At 42.6% G+C, this 21003-nt stretch overlaps 1 protein-coding gene across 1 annotated transcript in view; it reads left to right on the forward strand.

Annotated features, from left to right (window-relative positions):
- The window catches only part of LOC118367254 (transforming growth factor beta-2 proprotein-like), a 33441-nt gene that overhangs the window by 1697 nt on the left and 10741 nt on the right, over positions 1-21003 (forward strand). The window lies entirely within an intron of this gene.

Raw genomic sequence — 21003 nt, forward strand, 5'->3', positions numbered from 1 at the left:
CAGCCAGGCAAGCAAAACAACGATAATGCGAACCCTGCAGGTCGGCCTGTGCTGCTAGAGCTGTCATCGAAAAAAGTAGCCTGACATGAACCTCTCGTGGGATAGGGGGATCGATTTCCTCCCAGGCTGACTCCCGGCGCCGCCTTGACAATGTGTTATTGCATAGTTATGAGGTAGTAGAAGCAGACTACAATGAAACACTGATTCAATATTTACCCCCTCCTCCCATCTCACTCTAAAGAAAGAGTTCGTATTGTGTATGTTGGTACATTTGTAACATAACACGCAAGTTTTCCCTAATGTTATGTTAATTCAGCGTGTCCTTGCCTGAGTCTCTCCAGCCTGGAGCTGCTTTGTAGACAGGGACAGGGTGAGCTCCAAGGACTCATTGACCTCATAGAGAGGCCTATGAGTATTTATCACATTGAAAGAGTGGATTATATCAGTGATAACCTCTTATTCTCAGTGGGCCGCCTCTGAATTCCCATTTTCCCTGACTGCTATAAACCCTATCAAAATTGATAATACACTCCCACGGCACGTTCTTCATTGTTTACATGTCAAAAGCATGAAGAGCAGGGCAATCTAAAATATTGTCAGAACAGGTTTGAGATATCAAGTTTTATTCCTTTCATCTCAGGAGGCAGGGGGTGATATTGAGAAAGTGGTGTGTGTGTGTTTAATGTGTAGACCTACACTCCCAAATTGGATTAATAGGGGTCTGAGACGGCTAACCCTGGGCTCCCAGAGTCACTACAATTACCTAATTTAAAGTTGTTTTTTTCCCCCTCACTGCTTTCAAGTAATAAACCACTGTGTTTCTAGCTACATCTTTACACACACATTCATGTTTTCAAAGTCATGGTTGCCTAAACATAATCATATTAAACACTGCTATTGTGCCATTTATTCTGTAATCATTTTTTTCTCCTCCAGATCAAATGTGAGTACACGGCACAGAGAAAAAATTAATTAGGAGATATTTTATATGCCCCAAGGTATATTTTGCATTAAATATTATCCTTGGCCCTGCCCGTTGTATAAATACACCTAAATATGTATAGATCAGGCGAAGTGCCAAGCGCAGTCAGGAAGGCATTTACAGGGTATAAATAATCCTGAGTCAACATTCAGAGAAAAAGGCTGAATTATTTTATTTATTTATCCTTTTTAATCTTCTTCTGACGCTGCTCTACTCTTTAGCTCCTGGGAGGAAAGATGACAAAGAGAGAGACAGGAGAGAGGGAGAGGGAGTCAAACCACCAGTTGTTAGTCCCAAAATGCACAGCCAAAGACGATACGGATGGCTATTTTTGTAACAGTCGACTGTGTGTGTGTGTGTGATCCAGTGTCAAAGTGTGAATGTCTTTGCCGGTTAATAATGCACACACATACACACAAGGGTATCAATCTTATCTGGTAGGGTGCCAGGAAGTCCTCAGAGGCAGCACTGTGGGGCACCATGGCACTGGAACTCACACTAAAATGTGCACTGGGGAGAGGATGGGCTGTGGAGTGGATTGGACAAGGGGGGGATGGCTGGGGTTGAGGGGCTGTGTAGTGGGGGCAGAGACAGAAGCCTGGCAGGCCCAAAGTACACTATTTAAACCAGCAAGCAGGCATTATACATATAATACCGAATGCTGCCCTGGGCTCTGCTCTGCCACTTGCTGCATGGAAAATTCCAGCAGGAGACGCACTGTTTCTGGGCTGTGGAGTGGTTGGTAGAAAGATAACATATCCTTCCCCCATCCCAATCTCTTCCTCTCTCTTTCTCATCTCCCCACTCATTTTTGCCCCTCATTGATACTCATTGGCACCCATTTAAACTCTTCGCAATGTTTGCCTTCTCTCACGCCCGCTTTCCCAATCTCATATGTACAGGTATGTATGCGTGTGTGTGTGCGTGCTGCATGCATTGCGTGTAGGTGTGCTGCATCTTTTTCAACATTGTCACCTAGGCTATGTCATGCGACAGTCTCTCATGATGCTGCATTATGGACTGTACAGTGGCAAGAAAAAGTATGTGAACCCTTTGGAAATACCTGAATTTCTGCATAAGTTGGTCATAGAATGTGATCTTCATCTAGGTCACAACAATAGAGAAACACAGTGCTTAAACTAATAACACACAAACAATTATATGTTTTCATGTCTTTATTGAACACACTGTGCAAAGATTCACAGTGCAGGGTGGGAAAAGTATGTGAACCCTTGGATTTAATAACTGGTTGACCATCAAACGTTTTCTGTAGTTGCGGATCAGACCTGCACAACGGTCAGGAGGAATTTTGGACCATTCCTCTTTGCAAAACTGTTTCAGTTTAGCAATATTCTTGGGGTGTCTGGTGTGAACTGCTCTCTTGAGGTCATGCCACAGCATCTCAATCGGGTTGAGGTCAGGACTCTGACTGGGCCACTCCAGAATGCGTATTTTCTTCTGTTGAAGCCATTATATTGTTGATTTGCTTCTGTGTTTTGGGTCGTTGTCCTGTTGCATCACCCGACTTCTGTTGAGCTTCAATTGGTGGACACATTCTCCTGCAAAATGTCTTGATAAATTTGGGAATTCATTTTTCTGTCGATGATAGCAAGCTGTCCACCCACAGAGGTAACAAAGCAGCCCCTTCCAAACAACTCAACTGTAGTTTAATCTGTCCACAGAATATTTTTCCAGTAGCTCTGTGGATCATCCAGATGCATCCTTTTGCAAACTTCAGACATGCAGCAATGTTTTTTTTTGGACAGCAGTGGCTTCTTCCGTGGTGCCCTCCCATCAACACCATTCTTGTTTAGTGTTTTACATATCATAGACTCATCAAAAGATATGTTAGCATGTTCCAGAGATTTCTGTAAGTCATTAGCTGACACTAGGATTCTTCTTAACCTCATTGAGCATTCTGCGCTGTGCTCTTGCAGTCATCTTTGCAGGACGGTCACTTCTAGGGAGAGTAGCAACAGTGCTGAACGTTCTTCATTTATAGACAGTTTGTCTTACCGTGGACTGATGAACATCAAGGCTTTTAGAGATACTTTGGTAACCCTTTCCAGCTTTATGCAAGTCAACAATTCTTAATCTTAGGTCTTCTGAGATCTCTTTTGTTTGAGGCATGGCTCACATCAGGCAATAGCAAACTCAAATTTTGTGAGTGTTTTTTATAGGGCAAGCCAGCTCTAACCAACATCTCCAATTACGTCTCATTGATTGGACTCCAGGTTAGCTGACTCCTGACTCTAATTAGCTTTTGGAGAAGTCATTAGCCTAGGGGTTCACATACTTTTCCAACCTACACGGTAACTGTTTAAATGATGTATTGAATATAGACAACAAACATACAATAATTTGTGTTGGTAATTTAAGCACACTATGTTTGTCTATTGTTGTGACTTACATGAAGATCAGATCAAATTTGATTGCCAATTTATGTAGAAATCCAGGTAATTCCAAAGGATTCAGATACTTTTTCTTGCCACTGTAAAAGCTGATACAACATTGGCCTGTTAGCATGCCCTCATTGCCCTATACAGAAAAGCTTGTTTAGCATTTGCCCTGCCTACTCTCTAAGTTATTGTATGTCTCCAGTGTGCTATAGCTCTCCTGTGGACGAGAGCTCTCACAGTGACCCTAGTGTGTTTGTGTGTGTGTGTGTGTGTGTGTGTGTGTGTGTGTGTGTGTGTGTGTGTGTGTGTGTGTGTGTGTGTGTGTGTGTGTGTGTGTGTGTGTGTGTGTGTGTGTGTGTGTCTGTTGGGGATAGTTTTGCCATTCCCTTTTACCGGGGTGTATATATGTTTAAACTATATGTGTTGCTTGCTTTTATAAAATGGGATTTAGATGATGTCATACACACAGCATCGTTCAAGGGCAGGGGTGAAACGAATGACCTTATTCATTTATCCGCACATTAATTCTGACATGTTCTTCATGCGCAAACCTTTATTGACTATGATAAATGGTTGGAGAGGAGAAAGCATTATAGCCTCGACTTAGAAGGGTGGCATCGTGAGAGTAGCATCACCGTGAGAGTAGCATCTTGTCCTTGTGATAAGACAGGAATGCTGGTTGGTTCATATTTAGCAGTGGTGGAAAAAGTACCAATTGTCATATTTGAATAAAAGTAAAGATACCTTATTAGAAAATGACTCAAGTAAAACTGAAAGTCACCCAGTAAAATACTACTCGAATAAAAGGGGTTGAGAAGACACATTTCAGTTGAATGCATTCAGTTGTACAACTGACTAGGTGTCCCCCTTTCCCTAAAAGTATTTGGTTTAAATATACCTAAGTATCAAAAGTAAATGTAATTGCAAAAATATACTTAAGTATCAGAGTAAAAGTAAAACTATAAATCATTTAAAATCCCTTAAACCAGATGGCACCATTTTTTAAAAAACATTTACGGATAGCCAGGGGCACACTCCAACACTCAGGCATAATTTACAAACAAAGTATTTGTGCTTATTGAGTCCACCAGATCAGAGGCGGTAGGGATGATAAATGCGTGCATTGGACCATTTTCCAGTCTTGATAAGCATTCAAAATGTAAACAGGTACTTTTGGGGTTCAGGGAAAATATATGGAGTAAAAAAGTACATTATTTTCTTTAGGAATGTAGTAAAGTAAAGGTAGTTAAAAATATAAATAGTTAAGTCAAGTGCAGATACCCCAAAAAAACATTTTAAAGTATTTTTTACTTAAGCACTTTACACTTTACAATGCAAACTTTACAATGCAAACTGTTACAGCTGTACTTGAATAAAGAACATTCTGCTCATTATATACTGAACAAAAATATAAATGCAACAATTTCAAAGATGTTACTGAGTTACAGATCATATGAGGGAATCAGTTAATTGAAATAAATCAATTTGGCCCTAATCTATGGATTTCACATGACTTGGGCAAGGGCGCAGCCACGGGTAGGCCTGGGAGGGCATAGGCCCACCCACTTGGAAGCCAGGCCCAGCCTTTCAGAATGAGTTTTCCCCACAAAAGGGCTTTATTACAGACATAAATATTCTTCAGCACCCCTCAGACGATCCCTCAGGTGAAGAAGCCGGATGTAGAGGTCCTGGGCTGGCGTGGTTACAAATGGTCTGCAGTTGTGAGGCCGGTTGGACGTACTGCCAAATTCTCTAAAATGACATTGGGGGTGACTTATGGTAGAGAAATCAACATTAAATTATCTGGAAACAGCTCTGGTGTGCATTCCTGCAGTGATGATGCCAATTACACACTCCCTCAAAAATGTGACAAAACGGCACATTTTAGAGTGGCCTTTTATTGTCCCCAGCACAAGGTGCACCTGTGTAATGATCATGCTGGTTTAATCAGCTTCTTGATATGCCACACCTGTCAGGTGCAGGGATAATCTGGGCAAAAGATAAATGCTCACTAAGAGGGATGTAAACAAATCTCTGCCCAAAATTTGAGAGAAACACGTTTTCCGTGCGTATGGAACATTTCTATAATATTTTATTTAATCTCATGAAACATGGAACCAACACTTTACATGTTGCGTTTATATTTTTGTACAATATAGAAGTGCAATCCTCGTTCAGAGCAGCCTACTCCTCCCATCATTTTAGTCATATCACTGGAAGTGTTTTGTATTAAGCTATATGTGGCATTTGATTTACATTAACGTTAACTTTGGAAATGTACATTGTAGAAAACACGATTACGTTGTATATAGTATAGTGTAGTAAATCTAAACCACACTCAATGCAGTAGACATTGATATGTTGTACTCACAGCAAATCACTAGACATATTTGCAATTTAATGAGTTGTTGTTGGGCAAACATTTCAAAGTGTTTTAAGAGAGGTCAGCTAACACAGTGAGTGCTGTACCAGCGTAAATAGAGACCACATGTTGATTCTGCCTTTTCTTCAGTCATGTGGATTCAAAGGAGCACTAATTACCTAGCCTTTCAACAACACGCCAGTACATTACACTTCAAATAGGTTCTGAACATCAAACTTTACATGGTTCAAATAAAAGGCATTAGTTTGAATCACTTTAGATTTGGAGTGCACCGGTGTTATTTTCTCAGAAAGCCTCATTGATATACGCTGTAGTTTAGTATAGTTAAGTAACCATTTTTTGGGGTGCAGTAAGACAACTCTACTAAGTTAAATTAATTGAAAATTAACCTGATAGAACAATGTCCATGTTGCTAATCTGTGACAAACTATGATGCTGATTAATAAGTCTAGAACCAACAGGACCCTGAACAGCTTCTACACCCAAGCCATCAGACTGCTAAATTAGTAAATTAGTTAACCAATAGCTACCCAGACTATCTACATTGACCCTTTTTCACTAGCTCTTTTGATTCATCACATACGCTGCTGCTACTGTTTTATTATCTATCCTGTTGTCTTTATCCCTACCTACTGTATGTGTACGGTGCATTCGGAAAGTATTCAGACCCCTCCCCTTTTTCCACGTTTCGTTACGTTACAGCCTTATTCTAAAATTGATTAAATACTTTTTTATCTATCTACAAACAATTTCCCATAATGATGAAGCGAAAACAGGAAGACATTTTATTTTTGCAAATGTATTAAAAAAAATAAAAAAACAGAAATACCTTGTTCACAGAAGTATTCAGACCCTTTGCTGTGAGACTCCAAATTGGAGTCCACCTGTGCTAAATTCAATTGTTTGGACATGATTTGGAAAGGCACACACCTGTCTATTAAGGTCCATTAGCTTAAAGTGCATGTCAGAGCAAAAACCAAGCCATGAGGTCGAAGGAATTGATCGTAGAGCTCCGAGACAGGACCGTGTCGAGGCACAGATCTGGGGAAGGGTACCAAAACATTTCTACAGCATTGAAGGTCCCCAAGAACATAGTGACCTCCATCATTCTTAAATGGAAACATTTTGGAACCACCAAGACTCTAAAGCTGGCCACCCGGCCAAACTGAGCAATCGGGCGAGAAGTACCTTGGTCAGGGAGGTGACCAAGAACCCGATTGTCACTCTGACAGAGCTCTAGAGTTCCTCTGCTCTGTGGAGATGAGAGAATCTTCCAGAAGGACAGCCATCTCTGCAGCACTCCACCAATCAGGCCTTTATGGTAGAGTGGCCAGGCGGAAGCCACTCCTCAGGAAAAAGCACATGACAGCCTGCTTGGAGTTTGCCAAAAGGCACCTAAAGGACTTTCAGACAATGAGAAACAAGATTCTATAGTCTGATGAAACCAAGATTGAACTCTTTGGCCTGAATGCAAAGCATCACATCTGGAGGAAACCTTGCATCATCCCTACAGTGAAGCATGGTGGTGGGAGCATCATGCTGTGGGGATGTTTTTCAGCGGCAGGGACTTCTAGACTAGTCAGGATCGAGAGTAAGCTGAATGGAGCAAAGTACAGAGAGAGAGATCCTTGATGAAAACCTGCTCCAGAGCACTCAGGACCTCAGACTGGTGCGAAGGTTCACCTTCCAACAGGACAACGACCCTAAGCACACAACCAAGATAACGCAGGAGTGGCTCCGGGACAAGTCTCTGAATGTCCTTGAGTGGCACAGCCAGAGCCTGGACTTGAACCCGATCGAACATCTCTGGAGAGACTTGAAAATAGCTGTGCAGTAATGCTCCCCATCCAACATGACAGCTTGAGAGGATCTGCAGAGAGGAATGGGAGGATCTCCCCAAATACAGGTGTGCCAAGCTTGTAGCACCATACTCAAGAAGACTCGAGGCTGTAATCGCTGCCAAAGGTGCTTCAACAAAGTACTGAGTAAAGGGTTTGAATACTTCTGTAAATGTGATATTTCAGTTTGAACTGTTTTTGCTCTGTCATTATGGGATATTGTGTGTAGATTGATGAGTGGGGAAAAAAACAATTTGATCCATTTTAGAATAAGGCTGTAACATAATCAAATGTGGGAAGGGCCCGTAAGTAAGCATTTCACTTAGTCTATACCTGTTGTTCAGGAAGCATGTGACAAATACAATTTGATTTGATATTTTGCTTTTGTCCAGTTTTTTGTTCTTCATAATATAACTCTCCTAAGGTGAGCTAGCTAGCCTAGCGCTGTGTAGAGACATTCTTCTGGTGAGAGTTTGCAGAGGGGCCAGATAATAAGAACGGCCCAGTGTGTGTGTGCCAAGTGTTTGAGTTACATAATGACATCTAATCAGCTTTTTAAACTTTCTGTGGGAAACATGTCAGACTTACATAGGTCTTAAAGACAAATGCACATTTATGAATAGCACTGCTTTTATTAAGATGTAATGGTGTGTATTGTGGGCATGCATGTGTGTGTCCATGTTTGTTTACATGTGTGCTTATGTGCATTCAAGCATGTACAGTACCAGTCAAAAGTTTGGACACACCTACTCATTCAAGGGTTTTTCTTTATTTTGACTGTTTTCTTCATTGTAGAATAATAGTGAAGACATCAAAACTACGAATGAACACTTGAAATCATGTAGTAACCCAAAAAATGGTTAAACACATCAAAATATATTTTATTTTCGAGGTTCTTCAAAGTAGCCTTTGCATTGATGACAGCTTTGTACACTCTTGGCATTCTCTCAACCAGATTCATGCAATAGTCACATAGAATGCATTTCAATTAACAGGTGTGCCTCCTTAGTGTGTTTGACCCAATGAGTTGTGTTGTGACAAGGTAGGGGTGGTATACAGATGTGGATCAAGTCAATATTATGGCAAGAAAAGCTCAAATAAGCAAAGAGAAACAACAGTCAATCATTACTTTATGACATGAAGGTCAGTCAATCCAGAAAATTAGAAGAAATTTTTAAGTTTCTTCAAGAGCAGTCGCAAAAACCATCTAGCTCTATGATGAAACTGGCTCTCATGAGGACCGCCACAGGAAAGAAAGACCCAAAGTTAACTATGCTGCAGAGGATAAGTTCATTAGAGTTAACTGCACCTCAGATTGCAGCCCAAATAAATGCTTTACAGAGTTCAAGTAACAGACGCATCTCAACATCAACAGTTCAGAGGAGACTGTGTGAATCAGGCCTTTATGGTTGAATTGCTGCAATGAAACCACAACTAAAGGACACCAATAAGAAGAAGAGACTTGCTTGGGCCAAGAAACATGAGCAATGGGACAATAGACTGTTGGAAATCTGTCCTTTGGTCTGATGAGTCCAAATGTGAGATTTTTGAATCCAACCGCCGTGTCTTTGTGAGACGCAGAGTAGGTGAACAGATGATCTCCGCATGTGTAGTTCCCACCATGAAGCATGGAGGAAGAGGTGTGATGGTGTGGAGGTGTTTTTCTACTGACACTGTCAGTGATTTATTTAGAATTCAAGGCACACTTAACCAGCATGGCTACCCCAGCATTCTGCAGCGATACGCCATACCATCTGGTTTGCGCTTAGTGGGTCTATAATTTGTTTTCAACAGGACAATGACCTAATACACCTCCAGGCTGTGTAAGGGCTATGTGACCAAGAAGGAGATAGATGGAGTGCTGCATCAGATGACCTGGCCCCCACAATCACTCAACCGCAACCCATATGAGATGGTTTGGGATGAGTTGCACTGCAGAGTGAAGGAAAATCAGACAACAAGTGCTCAGCATATGTGGGAACTCCTTCAAGACTGTTGGAAAATCATTCCAGGTGAAGCTGGATGAGAGAATGCCAAGAGTGTGTTAAGCTGCTGTTTTGAAGAATCTAAAATATATTTTGGTTTAACACTTTTTTTTGGTTACTACATGATTCCATATGTGTTATTTCATAGTTTTGATTTATTCAATATTATTCTACAATGTAGAAAATAGTAAAAATAAAAAATGTGTAGGTGTGTCCAAACTTTTGACTGGTACTGTATGTGCTTGTGTTCTTGTCTGTGTGTGTACAGTATGTCTGTGTGCCTGTCTAGTATGTTAAAGGTCCAATACAGCCGTTTTGTATCTCAATATCAAATCATTTTTGGGTAACAATTAAGTACGTTACTGAGATTGTTTTAAATTAAAAGGGTCAAAAAGAAACTAAAATAGCATCTTAGCAAAGAGCAATTTCTCAAGCAAGATTTTCGCTAGGACTGTCTGGCAGTGGGCTGAGAGGGGAGATTGAAAACAAGCTGTTATTGGCAGAGAGGTTTGAAACTATCTTTCTTATTGGTCTATTAACTAATTTACCGCCTGGTGATGTCACCAGACAGGCCAAAATTCCATCCCACCAAAACAGGCAGAAATTTCAGGTGGTCTTTTGAAACAGCTCTTACACTATTTGCACAATTTCACAGTATTATTCCCTCGTAGTGCAGAAATATGAAGTACAGACAAATCTAGATTTTGACTCTGCCCTGGACCTTTTCTATAATATCAGCATTGTTGTTAGTTTGTGTTTGACTCCTGGTGTTTGTGTGTTCGGATGTGTTAGCTCAGTATGCTGAAGGCCTCGTATGTGTTGATCCTGGTGTGGCTCGATGTGTGTGATGGATTGTGTTTAGTGTAAGAGACCACTCTTGCCTATCTCCCCTGCACTGCTGTAAATAAACATGGGCGTGTGTGTGTGCGTCCGCGCGCGTGTTGCTGCTTTGTGAGGAGAAGGCGGTACAAACAACAGCCAAACAGATGAACACAAACACACTGTGGAGAGCTGGCCCGTTTGAACTATTTTGGGGCAGGTCAAAGCCTCACACTGTTTGCCACTATTTTTTAGCCCCATCTGACTTTCACCAAGCTGTTTCAAGGGAGAGGGACTTTCCTGGGTTTGGTGCCACGGTACCTCAAGCAATTGCACATCGGTCTTGAAGGGATATTGTCCGAAAGCAACTCCTATAGTCAACGTGTTGCCCCTGTATCCCTGTTTTCAGGTATATGGCTTTATTTGTACTGGGGGCTTTATTGTTGCTGTGTCATGGAGCTGAGTTCTATCATAATGAAACTGTGTTTGCTATGTAATCATAATGCCATGTTGCCTTGGTGTTGTGTAGTTCTTTGAGGTCTACAGTAGGTCTTTGTCAGTGTTCAGTTTCTCTGCTGTTGTGCACCCTGTTGATGTCTCATTGGTGCTCTTTGAGAGGTAGAAGGAGAGAGAGAGAGAGAGAGAGAGAGAGACAGAGCCAGGAGGTATCAGCAGCAGCAGCACTGTGGGGTTGTTGTTGAGAATGGGGCTTGATCCTCCGCTAAAACTTACGCAAGACCTGGACGCTGCTGCCATTTGAATTGGAGGACAACCGTGGCCAAGCAGCATTGCGTAACCGAGGGAAAGAGAGAAAAAGAAACGGGGGAAAGAGAGAGAAAGAGTAACCACGGTTCCTCCAACGACGTTTGGTGTTGTTTACAACAATGGGACAGGTTCCCGTGTAAGATGCTACTCTAACATGACAGTGATAGAAGGGAGTGAGAGCTAGTGCTGTTGTTAGTGGAGGGCAGTTTAGTGAATGTGTACTGCAGAGAGGCACGTTTTATGGGACTGTTGAATGTGTGATTGCGGTTTGTAATGTTATGCAATCGTCGAGCAGAGGATAGTGAATTGCAGTGTGTGTCATAGTGTTCCGAAGGTTTATGTATTCAGCGATTAATGAGGTGAGGTATTCTCCCACTGAGTTTGGACCAGGCCACTGCTACCCAGCATGCATGCACGCCCTCTTTCTCTCTCACTCTCACTCTCTCTTGCTCGCTCTCGCTTTCTCTCTCTCATACACACATTTAAACACAAACATACACACGCCGCCATGGGGTCTCTCTCTTTCTCCTTCCCTCTTACACTATCTCACCTCATCTTCCTCCCTCGCTGCTCTATTATGCTGCTTGCTTGTTTTCTGGTTGCCATACAGCAACAGTGGAGAGGGACCATGTGTCTGTCTCTTGCCTGAAGCCCAAAAGCCCCTCTCATCTGAGTCTCTGTCTCTCTCTCTCTCTCTCTCTCTCTCTCTCACACTCTCACACTGTGTGTTTCTGTGTATGTGTGTATATACGTTTCTGTGTGTGTGTGTTGGTCTGTTGCTGGGAAAGAGGCCTGTGGAGACTGACAGGCCTTCGTGGAAGGGGCTTCAAAGCACCGGGTATTTTTAGTTCCCAGGGATTATGTGCAGAGTTGTTTTCAATTTGCTATTGGCAGGTGAGTGGCTGGGCGGAGGCGTCTGCAGGGAACGAGACAGGCGGGAGCTCTCTTCCGTCTCACATTCCCTCTCGCTCTTTCTGTCGTCTATTCCCCGCCTTTACTCTCACTCTTCCCCCCTTTTACTCTCACTCTTCCCCCACTCTTTCCTCTGTGATCTCCTGTCTGTCTGTCCCTATTTCCTTCTTAACTTCTCTCTTTATCGCTGTCTCGTTGTTCTCGTATTCCGCCTGACGAGGTTGACTTTCTCAGCCAGTCGCCTTTTCCTCTCCTCTCCTCTCCTCTCCTTTCCTCTACCTCTTCGTTACCATTTCTTGACTAATGTTTCTCTCCTTTCCTATTGCGCATGCTTTTTTTTTAATCCTCAGATGGTCATCTTGATTCCACACAGGATCTGTCTCTCCCTCTCTCCACCTCACCTCCCTTCTATCTTTTCTCTCCTCTCCACGTCTCCTCATCTCAAATCACATTTTATTTGTCACATGCTTCGTAAACAACAGGGGTAGACTAACAGTGAAATGCTTACTTATGGGCCCTTCCCAACAATGCAGAGACAAATATAGAATAAATAATAAGGGATAAATACACAATGTGTAACAACAACTTGGCTATATACACAGGGTACCAGTTCCGAGTTGATCTGCAGGGGTACGAGGTAATTGCGGAAGACACAGTGTATTCTGAAAGTATTTACACCATTTCCCTTTTTCCACATTTTGTTATCTTACAGCCTTATTCTAAAATGGATTAAATAAAAAATTTCCCTCATCAATCTATACACCATAGCCCATAATGACAATGAAAAAAATGTTTTTTAGATCATTTTTTTAACCAAGCCATGAGGTCGAAGGAATTGTCCGTAGAGCTCCGAGACAGGATTGTGGTTGAGGCACAGATCTGGGGAAGGGTACCAAAACATTTCTGCAGCATTGAAGGTCCCCAAGAACAAAGTGGCCTCCATCATTCTTAAATTGAAGAAGTTTGGAACCACCAAGACTCTTCCTAGAGCTAGCCGCCCAGCCAAACTGAGCAATCGGGGGAGAAGGGAGGTGACCAAGAACCCGATGGTCACTCTGACATAACTCCAGAGTTCCTCTGTGGAGTTGGGAGAAACAGAAGCCACTCCTCAGTAAAAGGCACAGCCCGCTTGGAGTTTGCCAAAAGGCATCTAAAGGCCTTACAGACCATGAGAAACCAGACTCTCTGGTCTGATAAAACCAAGATTGAATTCTTTGGCCTGAATGCCAAGCGTCATGTCTGGAGGAAACCTGGAACCATCCCTACGGTGAAGCATGGTGGTGGCAGCATCATGCTGTGGGGATTTTTCAGCAGCAGGGACTGGGAGACTAGGGGAAAGATGGATGGAGCACAGAGAGGTCGTTGATGAAAATCTGCTCCAGATTGGTAGAAAACATTTACAGAAGCCTAAGGCATTGGGTGGTTTAGCTCTACCAAATCTTCAGACATACTATTGGGCTGCAAATTTCAGAGCCCTTTTGTACTGGCTGCAGACTGAGCCTACTGGCCCTAGACCACTCTGGGTCCAGATGGAGTCTGAATCGTGTAAACCTGCTGCACTTTCTTCTGTGTTGTGCTCGTCTCTCCCAGTGTCCCCAGGCAAAAGGTGTGTCAACCCAATTGTAAAGCAGTATCTTAAAATTTGGTATCAGTTCCATTTAGCCTTTAGCCTCTGAAGCTTTTCTCTATCAGGCCCAATCAATCAGAACATTTTATTTCCTCCATCTTTAAATGATGGGGCTTTTGGCATCAGGCTTCTCCTCGCCCGCCCAATTATTCTTTGATGATACATTTGCCTCTTTTGCTCAGCTACAGGAAAAGTTCAACCTCCCCAATCCCACTTTTTCTCCAGACTAGGAACTTTATTAGAGCTAACACACCTGAATTTCCCCATAGCCCTGCGAATACAGCTACAGAGAGCATCTTGGAGCTGAACAAGCTTCCTAGGGGCGCAATATCAGATGTATATGCAATCATTCATGACTTACAGAACCCCCGTTTGGTACCTTTAAAGACTCGATGGGAAAAGGATTTTAGGGGAGGAACTTGGGGAAGACACCTGGGAATCTGTGCTGCACGGTGTGCATTCGTCCTCTTTTAGCACTAGACACAGCCTCATTCAATTCAATGTGGTTCACCGTATCCACTGGTCCGGGGCCAAACTTGGAAGAATATTCCCTGATTTTGATCCTACCTGTGTCCGATGTAAAACGGAACCAGCCACACTGTATCATACGTTTTGGGGCTGTCACAAATTGTCAGGTTTCTGGGAATTAATATTTAAATGTTTCTCTGATATATATGACACTGTTATAGATCCGTCTCCCCTTACAGCCCTTTTTGTAGTACTGCCCATGGGTACCCCACTGTCAAGAATCCAGTTGGACACTGTTGCTTATACAACTCTTTTAGCTAGACGGCTAATACTACAGAACTGGAAGATGGCAGTTCCCCCATCTTATAAATATTGGGTGAGAGATGTGTTGTGCTCTCTGAAACTAGAAAAAATTATATTCAATACACGTGGGAACCCCAAACTATTTTATGAGGCTTGGGCTCCATTCCGGTCTTACTTTAAACAGTCCATCCTTTGATGGCATTCATATTAAAACAAAAATAAGACTGTATTTGAGTCCCCTGTGAGGGGGGGGCATTAAGGTTGATGATGTGCTTATTGATTGTGACCTGCGGATGCCTTGTTCATCTTGCCCGGTCAGAGACTAAAATGTGAGCTTGTTTTTCCCTGTTTTTATTTGTATTTTTGTTCACGCGTATAATTTTTTTAAATGATTATTACTTCTTTTTTTTTTAAAGCATTGTCAACTTTGTTTTCGTTCCAGTGGATGGTCGGTCTGTGGCCATGACTGTCTGTGAGTGACTGCATTTCTCCACTCCTATCCCTTGCCTGCTTACAGGAACAATGGTGAGGTGTCTGCTCTGTCCCTGTACTACTGCCCTTTAACCTTTGTAGCCTTCTGCCCGGTGTGTTTAACTTGTCTAAAGTACGGTATCTTTAAAGCTATTCTTTTTTATTTGTATTTGTTCTAGTTGAGCATATTATTTATATTGTTTTGTGTTGTCTTGTGTGTAAAACTGAATAAACAGAAATTAAATAAATATGCTCCAAAGCGCTTAGGACCTCAGACTGGGGTGAAGGTTCACCTTCCAACTGGACAACGACAGGAGTGGCTTCGGGACAAGTCTCTGAATGTCCTTGAGTGGCCCAGTCAGAGCCCAGACTTGAACCCGATCTAACATTTCTGTTCAGCGACGCTCCCCATCCAACCTGACAAAGCTTGAGAGGATCTGCAGAGAAGAATGGGAGAAACTCCCCAATTACAGGAGTGCCACGCTTGTAGCGTCATACCCAAGAAGACTCGAGGCTGCAATTTCTGTCAAAGATTCTTCAACAAAGTACAGAGTAAAGGTTCTGAATACTTATGTAAATGTGATATTTCAGTTTTTTCTTTGCAATACATTTGGGGCATTGTGTGTAGATTGATGAGGGGAAAATACATATTAATCCATTTTAGAATAAGGCTGTGACGTAACAAAATGTGGAAAAAGTCAAGTGGTTTGAATACTTTCTGAATGCACTTTATGTACATATAGGTAGTGACTAGGCAACATGATAGATAATAAACAGTAACTGCAGCAGTGTATGTGATGAGTCAATATAGTTAGTGCGAAGAGAGTCAAATGCAGATACAGGGCTCTATCCTGACTTTTCTTTTACAAGGAACACGTAGGTGCCTAAGTGGGAAAATGTAAGACTGGCACAAAGATATGTTGGAGCACAATGATAAATATGTAAGGTAATAAAGCTAGATTCCTTAATTTTTCTAGGTGCACTGGTGCTCCTAAAATAAAAATTCCAGGTTGCACAGGAAAATGTTTAGGCACATATGTGAGTAAAATGGTCGCACTGTAAAGTCCTGAGATTGTCCGGGTAGCTCTTTAGTTAACTATTAAGTCGTCTTATGGCTTACTCCTGGTAGAAGCTGTTCAGGGTCCTGTTGGTTCCAGACTCGGTGCATCGGTACCACTTGCCGGTCCAGAGTGTGTGAGAGAGAACAGACTGTCAGTGCATAGAGGAAACCTGGGGAATCTGAGAGCATATCTTATAGAAGTGAGAAATGCTCCAAAGTAGGTCAAATAATTTCCCCTTCGGTCTATCCCGGGATATCTCAGCCCTGCAAACCAATATTTGGTCTCAATTTCCATTTTCAAATGGTAAAAATGACTCTGAGGTAGCAAACAGTTGCATCCGGTAATTTTACAAAAGTCATAAATCAGACTTTTGGGGAATTTGAACAAACATTTTGATATTTTCCTCGTAATTCAGGGCTTGTAGGACCATTCCAACAATGAAGAAAATGAATGTCTCCTCGTAAAATATATACCACTTAATGTCATATTTTATTAAAGCCACATGTTATGCCATAAAGGTCTCCAGGCAACTCAAATGTTTTAATATTACACAAAACACCCTGTAATATCCCCCAGTGTGTGTGTGTGACTGTGTTTGCATGCACCATGCCAATTCATCTGCTAAAACACTTGCAGGTGTTGTTATGAAATCCTAATAGCCTGTGCTAATATCACAGGATTTTATTGAAACCGCAGTTTTTAGCCTGGTACCAGATCTGCTTGTGCTGTATAGCTAACTTCTGGTTGTTGTCATGCTAAATGTTTGGCATGACAATGATCATAGGAATTGGCAAGACAGCACACACATATCTGGGACCAGGCAAGTTTTCTCCAGAGCAGAACCTTGTGAGTTAGGTATTTTAACTTTTGTAGGCACTCTTCGGCTGTTTTTCACTGATTTGCATTGTTTATTATCAGGGAGTAAGGGCAGGAAAAATCTTTCATTCAAAGAGCTTGTTGAATGAGATTTAAATATAGTGTGTAGATCCTAAGTAAAAAACTGTGCAGACATATTTATTGGCTAACCATTAGCAAAAGGAGTCTAGTACTGCTGGAGCAGTGGGCTCAGCCGAAACCAGCACAGACCAATTCCAATTGAAACAGTTAGGCCTTAAATTGTTTTCTTCTTTCTCGAAGGTCAAATGTTTGCCCACTGCAGGTGTTTCACTGAGCTGTGCCAAGCACCGTGAAGTCCCTTTCATGTAAAACAAAATCTCCTTAATGTCGCTCTGTAAAGTAGAAGCCAGACACAGCTTGAAACATCGCTCTTTGTCAAACAGTCTGCAATTAAGGCCAGTTTTAGTGTCATTTCAGTATAAACTGAGAGAGTTTGGGCAGCTGGAGGCTAGTCTAACTTCTCTCTCTCACACACACACACACACACACACACACACACACACACACACACACACACACACACACACACACACACACACACACACACACACACACACACACACACACACACACACACACGGTGTACTGTATAAAACCTGCATGTCTGGAGTGCATTAAAGGACAAAGATGATGCTGGCTGCAGCTCTGGAACCGCTCCGGGGACAGGAAGCAAGTGGGTGGAGCCAGGGCGCAGGAAGTGTGTGTAGGGTCAGTGGAGGTCAGTGACAGTGTGAGGAGTGAAGGACGCTGGGAGGGGTTGCATTGGTTGGCACAGGTCCCTGTGACTCTGCTGTTTTGATAACTGCACGGCAGACATTGAGCAGTTCACAGGCCTCCCGGCTCTGGAGCCGTGGGAAAGATGCATATTTAATGTAATTCCCCCAAGATTAACGCTCCTGGAGGCTCTTCAAAGGAGGAAGGGGGGCACCATCATACTCAGTGAATTTCATAGAAATGTACATAGTGTGGCTGAATAACAAGTTATCCTTATTAGATAAAACTATGTCACCAAATAACTGATAAAACTCACTGTTTTGCAATGAATGTCTACAGAAGCTTCAACAGCACCTTCTAGGGTAGCACCATGGTGTAGCTGGAAGCAACGTCAGCACAAGAACTGTTCGTTGGGAGCGTCATGTAATGGGTTTCCATGGCTGAGCAGCCACACACAAGCCTAAGATCACCATGCGCAATGCCATGCTTCAGCTGGAGTGGTGTAAGTCGCTCTGGATAAGAGCGTCTGCTAAATGACTTAAATGTAAATGTAAATGTGTAAAGCTCACTGCCATTGGACTCTGGAACAGTGGAAACGCGAGTGATGAATCATGCTTCACCATCTGGCAGTCCGACGGACAAATATAGGTTTGGCGGATGCCAGGAGAACGCTACCTGCCCGAATGCATAGTGCCAACTGTAAAGTTTGGCGGAGCAAGAATAATAGTCTGGGGCTGTTTTTCATGGTTCGGCTAGGCCCCTTAGTTCCAGTGAAGGGAAATCTTAATGCTACAGCATACAATGATGTTCTAGTTGATTCTGTGCTTCCAACTTTGTGGCAGCAGTTTGGGGAAGGCCTTTTCCTGTTTCAGCATGACAATGCCCCTGTGCACAAAGCGAGGTCCACACAGAAATGGTTAGTCAAGATTGTTGTGGAAGAACTTGACTGGCCTGCACAAAGCCCTGACATCAACCCCATTGAACACCTTTGGGATGAATTGGAACGCCTACTGCATGCTAGGCCTAATCGCCCAACATCAGTACCCGACGTCACTAATGCTCTTGTGGCTGAATGGAATCAAGTCCCCACAGCAATGCTCCAACATCTAGTGGAAAGCCTTCGCAGAAGAGGCTGTTAATAGCAGCAAAGGGGGGACCAACTCCATATTAATGCCCATAATTTTGGAATTAGATGTTTGGTGAGCAAGTTTATACAGTGCCTTCGGAAAGGTTGGAATCAATACATGTTATAACAGGGCACATTAAATTGTCTAAGTCTTGGATGTGGCCTAATATACAAGAACCCACCCCACAACCCTGGTGTCACAGGCACCCTCTTCCAGCTAACTCAGCCATTGTAACCACACCAGCCCACTGGTGTTGCTTTAACCTGCCATGGCAATACTCTGTGTCGGCAGCACAAGGTGAAGAGAGAGACATTCCTGCTGTATTATTATGAAACAGTATGATCCCTGAAAGGTGGGCCTAGTTTTTTTTCCTCCCTCAGTTGCTTGTGTGACTTGCCACTTGCCAGGGCGGCAGGGTAGCCTAGTGGTTAGAGCGTTGGACTCGTAACCGGAATGTTGCAAGTTCAAATCCCGAGCTGAGGTACAAATCTGTCGTTCTGCCCCTGAACAGGCAGTTACCCACTGTTCCTAGGCCGTCATTGGAAAATAAGAATTTGTTCTTAACTGACTTGCCTAGTTAAATAAAGGTAAAATAACAATTTAAAAAATAACTGACTTGCCTGTTTGAAAAATGTGATAATATATAAAGAGTATGTGCTTGTTGTTTATTTTTGAAAAGTCTGTGACAATCATTGCTTGGCTTCTGAATATACATGGGAGCAGTATAGTCTTTTTCTCCCAGCAGCACATGCCTGACTATTTTGCCATTGGCCTGTGATGTCATGGAAGTGATGAGTAATGAATGAAGGGAATGATTAGAGGGATCAGGGGGCTGTCTATACGCTGTGTGTGACAGCTCTCATGTGACATCAGGCTGCTCTGGGAGGAAAGAGGGAATGGAGGCCTTGGTCTGGTTAATGAAAGTATAGTGCCATCCCTCTAACCAACCTACTCACCCCCTCCCAATGAGCCTGTGCTTGGTGTGTTCCGTTCCCATGTGTGACATCACCACTGCCTCCTCGCTTCTCAATTCCCTAAATGAGCTCGGGTGCAGTGCACACAGACAGACCACAGCGGCGCCAGTTGTGGTGGATCATTTTGGTGTCACGTTTGTATAAATCAGTGTTACCGTGGTCTGACTGACTCTCTCTCTCGCTCTCTCTGCCACTGAACCTCATGTCAACCAGTGGTTGGCTTATTGAGTCACCCAGAATTCCCCAGTTGACTTGAGGGAGGATGTATTACTGTATTGTGTGTGTGTCTGTGTGTCTGTGTGTGTGTGTGTGTGTGTGTGTGTGTGTGTGTGTGTGTGTGTGTGTGTGTGTGTGTGTGTGTGTGTGTGTGTGTGTGTGTGTGTGTGTGTGTGTGTGTGTGTGCGTCTGCTTGACTGTTTATGTTTTGTTGAGTAAAATGACCTATTGTGCAGTAGTTGTGTGTGAGAGAGCATTCCAAATCTATATAACGGATATACAGTAGCTTTATGTGTGTGCGTGCTTGCGTGTGGTTTTTAGTTTATTACGATCCCCATTAGTTACTGTACATGCAGCAGGTACTATTCTTGGGGTCCATATAAAACTTACAAATACGTAACGAAGTAGAGAACAGTTATAGACAAGAACAACATGAGATATCACATGAAATTATATATAACAAATATTAAATAAATGTTATATAGGAAAGACACATGGAGACAACAAAAAATACAATTTACACACTATTCATATATACATATTCATATTCTTATATACAGTACAGTTAAATTACATCTTTAGAAAGAGGAGGTGCTGTGATACACCATGTATTTTTAATCAGTTTTTTAATCAAAGCACCCCCACATCATAACACCTCCTCCTCCATGCTTTACGGTGGGAAATACACATCATCCATTCACCCACATCGCGTCTCACAAAGACACGGCGGTTGGAACCAAAAATCACAAATTTTGACTCCAGACCAAAGAACAAATTTCCACTGGTCTAATGTCCATTTCTGGTGTTTCTTGGACCAAGCAAGTTTCTTCTTCTTATTGGTGTCTTTTATTAGTGGTTTCTTTGCAACAATTCGACCATGAAGGTCTGATTCACACAGGCTCCTCTGAACAATTGATGTTGAGATGTGTCTGTTACTTGAACTCTGTGAAGCATTTATTTGGGCTGCAATTTCTGAGGTTTTTAACTCTAATGAACTTATCCTCTGCAGCGGAGGTAACTCTGGGTCTTCCATTCCTGTGGTGGTCCTCATAAGAACCAGTT

This window comes from Oncorhynchus keta, chromosome 34 (assembly GCF_023373465.1).
Source record: "Oncorhynchus keta strain PuntledgeMale-10-30-2019 chromosome 34, Oket_V2, whole genome shotgun sequence".
Taxonomy (NCBI): Eukaryota; Metazoa; Chordata; class Actinopteri; order Salmoniformes; family Salmonidae; genus Oncorhynchus; species Oncorhynchus keta.